This window comes from Meriones unguiculatus, chromosome X (genome assembly GCF_030254825.1).
Source record: "Meriones unguiculatus strain TT.TT164.6M chromosome X, Bangor_MerUng_6.1, whole genome shotgun sequence".
Classification (NCBI taxonomy): domain Eukaryota; kingdom Metazoa; phylum Chordata; class Mammalia; order Rodentia; family Muridae; genus Meriones; species Meriones unguiculatus.
This window is the reverse complement of record NC_083369.1, coordinates 90,794,455-90,799,128: the sequence shown is the minus strand read 5'-3', so window position 1 is coordinate 90,799,128 and position 4,674 is coordinate 90,794,455. Positions and strand designations below refer to the sequence as shown.

At 38.1% G+C, this 4,674-nt stretch overlaps 1 pseudogene; it reads left to right on the top strand.

Annotated features, from left to right (window-relative positions):
• Positions 1-304: 304 nt before the first annotated feature.
• LOC110543578 (eukaryotic translation initiation factor 5A-1-like) lies at positions 305-926 on the top strand (annotated as a pseudogene).
• Positions 927-4,674: the final 3,748 nt, after the last annotated feature.

Genomic DNA, 4,674 nt, shown 5'->3' with positions numbered 1-4,674 from the left:
GACACAAATACCGTACTCACATGAAAGTCACAAAAATAATATGTATATTATATGTGTACATTATTTAAATACACATATATATACATTAATATCCCCTCAAATTATATATAGATATTATTAGGGGGAACCAAAGTAAAAATAGGCCAATGGCATGAACTCAGGTTTTTTCAGACCTGAATTTATCATTTGGTAATGACTGACAATAAATTTTGTTTAGATATATTAGGTGAACATAAAATATGTTTCCAAAACTAACATTAAAAAGAATCAAGATTGATAAGGTTGTTTGGTTAGTGAGTGGGAAATGGGCACTTGCTTGCTGAGACCTTCAACAGAAGCAGCAGTGGTACTTTAGAAGCAGTGGTGGCTATGATGAGGGTTCAGAGTCAGCAGTTAGACTCTTGGGGAACTGACAGGGTCTAGCCAGTGCATTCATGCAAGTTGGAGTCAAAGGCTCTTTAAATTGCAGACGATTTGGAATTCAAGACAAGAAGATGCATGGGCCCCAGCTACCATCCCAATGCAGTGATAAGGATTACTTAAGAATGGTTTTGTGGTGCTCAAGACTGGCCGTGTAAGATCATAAAGATATCTATTTCAACGACTAGCAAGCATGGCCATACAAAGGTCCATCTGGTTGGCACTGAAATTTGTACTGAAAAGAAATATGAAGATATCTGCCTGTCAGCTCATTATGTGGATGTCCCAATAACAAAAGGAACCACTTCCAGCTGATCAGTGTACAGGACTGGTACCTATCCCTGCTCCAGGACAGTGTAGAGGCATGAGAGGACCTTCATCTGCCTAAAGGAGACCTTGGCAAGAAGACTGAGCACAAGTATGACTGTGGAGAAGAGATCTTAATCATGCTGCTTTCTGCCAAGGCAGAGGAGGAAGCTGTGGTAATCAAGGCCATGGCAATATAACTGGCTCACAGCGTGGCAGTGGTGCCAGCAGTGATCCTTGAGCCTACAGAGGCCCCTCCCTTAGTCTGGTTCCTCTCTGGCTGAGCCCTTGTCTGGACTCCTATACAATGTATTTGATGATTTATTTTGGTTTCCCTCACCTCTTCAAGCTATTGGGGAGATCCTACCCTTAACCTTGCTCCCTAGACAAGGAATCAGAGAGCCATAGCCTTGGTGAAGCAACTTGCCTCTTCCATCCAGCCCCGGTGATGGAAAGGGATTTGGGGACTGCTTGTAGCTTAGGTCCCCCCTTGTCCTTTTTAATTCAATTTGAATCAGAAAGCTGTGGATTCTGGCAAATAGTTTTGTGCTCTTTATCCCACTTATCCTTGGTCTGGTTCCCTGTTCTCCAGAGTCCTTTATCCCCAAGCACCACTTTTACAGACTAAAGACCAGTCCTCTCCCCTGCCGGTGTCTCTTCCAAACTCTTTTAGGGGTGGAGAAGAGGAAGAGGTGGGAGGAGACACAATCCTTTCTCAGGTCTTGTCCCCATGGGATTCACCCTTTCCTCTGGGCTCTCTCCTTGACACACTTGTTAAAAATCATAACTGAATAAAACTACAAGTTTAACATAAAAAAGAATTGTGATTTAGCTTATGAATATTTTTTGTCATCTTATAAACTGTTAAAGCAATAATATGTCCTAATAAATGAGCAGATCGCGCTACAATTCATGGAAAATACCTAAGTGAGTGGAGGGCTAATGATTATATTTACTTCAAAGTTTAAGACAATGCCTTGATCTCTTCATTGTATCTTATTTTCCATGAAGTATTATTCTAAGACAATTTGCAATTACTTAAATGATGAAGTGGTTTGAATGATAAATGTCCCTCATGGTCTATGGAACTTGAATATTTGATTCTCAGTTCATGTCATTTGTCTGTCCTTGCAAGAGGAAAAGCGTGACTGGGGGCAGGCACTGAGAATTCAAAGTTTTGTGCTTTTCCTAGTTTGTTCTATTTCCTGTTCATGGTTGGATTCATAGTTGTTACTGCTACCATCTTCCATGACTCTCTGCCATGCACTCATCCTTTTGAAACCATATGTAAAAGTAACTTACTGCTGAATAAGCTCAACCTTTTTAGCTCCTTTTGAAATCTGGCTGACTGATTCAACTCTGCTGTTCTGACTCAAACTCCTGTCCAACCTGACTTATTCCATCTGACTTCTCTAGGCTTCTTACCAAAAGGCTCTGTTTGGAAAACTGCCCCTAAATCCCATAAACTGAGCTGTACCTAACTGAACTCCACTGCGCTCACTCCCAACTGACTCAACTCAGTGCCATTGCACTGAACTAATTGAACTGCACCAAACTGACTGAACTGATTGACTAAACTGAACTCAACTCTCTGAACTCAACTCTACAGTACTGTCTCCCCTACTGAACTGTCTACTCTATTCAGCTCTACTCCTTTCTCTATTGTAATGTCTTGTTTACTGAACTCTCTACTGTACTCTACTATATTGTCTTCTCTTCTCTTTCTCTGTCTCTCTGTCTCTGTCTCTGTCTCTGTCTGTCTGTCTCTCTCTCTCTCTCTCTCTCTCTCTCCTGTACCCTTCTCCCCTCTCCCAACTCTACTGTACTGCTCTTAAGCAGCTTCTCTTTCTTATCTGTTCTCCTGAGATTCAAACATACCCTATCTCCGACTTATTCTGTCAAATCTTCCTCTGATTTGTCACTTTGTCTGCCTTTCAATTAGAACTCCTTTTCAACATGGGTGCTTCCTTCTACAAACTAACTTTACCTTCATTGTTTGGAATTAAAGGTACATACTAAAGAGTCCACTGTATTCTACACAGGGAGAATAAAGGTGTGTCATTCTATCCAGACCTTTGGTTTTTCGATGTGATCCCTTGCCAGAGCAGCCATGTTGCTGGATTAAATTCCTCTACAACCATAAACTCAAGTAAATATTTTTTCTTTAATTTTCTATGAGGCTAGGTTCATGGTGTTTTATCATATCAATACAAAAGAAACTAATACAAAAGTCATACTTCAAAGATAATAAATATTTAATATATTTTAGAAACTATTCCTTTATTATAAACACCTCAACATATCAAAAGTTTCTGATAGTTGATACTTGGATTTTGCAATTGTTATCAAAGATATATGCAACACACACATAGACATATATCAGTACAGAATATTTACTTGGTTTTTACGTTTATCGTTTTTCAAGTACATCTATATTAAATCATCCCAATTGTTTGTCATCTCCTCATGTCACTCAGAAACTGGTAAATATTCACCTTTGAAATTAAGAATCTTATATTTTTATATTTATGAGTTTTTAGTTACTTGGTTTTTACTTCCATCTAGATAAATGCACTAAAATCAAAAGTTCTTTTTACCCAGCATTAAACTCATAAGTAAACACACTCACACACATACACATAAATGCACACCAAAAATTTTACCAAGGTTCTACAGATGTTAAGAGAATATCCAAATGCATTTTAGAGAATGTTTAATATCCAAATGCATTAGAGAATTTCTTCCACAACAGAAGAAAAAGGAAACAAACATGGGTAAAAGATGAACATTAAAATTAGAAACATAAAAGATAAGCTGTTCACACTTAGGAAATGGCAATGCATTTTAAACCTAAATGTTTGAAGGATTACACCTTTTCTTATTTTGAAGTTAGTTCTATATGGTGATTTGAATGAGAATGGGCCCCCTAGGCTCACATATTTGCATGCATAGTCCCCAGTTGATAAATTGTTTGGAAAGGATTAGGAAGTGTGCCACTGAGGTTTCAAAATCCCAAACCAGGCCCAGTGTCACTCTCTGTCTGAAGATCTGTTCAGATTCAGTATAGTGACCACTTGAACAACCACACTCAGACTGATGGAAGTTTATTGATCGTTGAACAAAGACTGACAGGATAGGGACACAACTGGAACTCAGACTGTGACACGGGTCTGTTTCTAAGGCATTTTATAAAAATAAAAAAATAATAATAATTAAAAAAACTGTAACCAGGTAACCAGGTGGGAAGCAAGAGGAGGGCAGCATTACATCATTTTAATTAGAGAAACACAAGAAAATAATCAATTTTGTTCCTAGTACATTGTGTCTGGGTAGCTAAAAAAAAGCATCATAAGCTGATTGACTAGGATATAGATAGGTTTGGAGACTTTCCAGTTCCCCACTATTCTGGGAGGAAGAAACAAAGCAAGGTAATGTCATTTTGTTTAAGTAGAACATTTATCATTAATTCAAGCAGACCATTCTACAAGTATTGAATTTTAAGCAAAAGGCTATTTAAGTTCTCAGGCAGGTAGAGCCTGAGACTGAACTTAACTTCACCTTATCAAAATGGAGACTTGAAAATAAAATGGCTTTTGCCATGCTAAAGACAAAAGCAGGTGTTTAGCTATTGCTAAAGTAGGTCTCAATGCTGAGAACTAAAGTAGATTTCAAGGAAGGTCTGTAGTTATGCAAAAAGTTTAAGCAGGTTATAACAGAGCAGGATGTAGCTCTTAGCTACTTATTTAGCACCATGCCCTCAGTTAAATGCTTTCATTTACAAGAGTTTTTTGTTCATAGTTGTTAAGGCCAAAGAAAAAAACAAACAAACAAAAAGAAAACTCGAGCACTCAAGAAAAGGAAAGGGTCACTGACTTGGTCCAAAACGATAGTCTTTCCTTAGGTCAAGCCAGGATTATAAGATTACTGGCTAGGGGATAAAACCTTGAT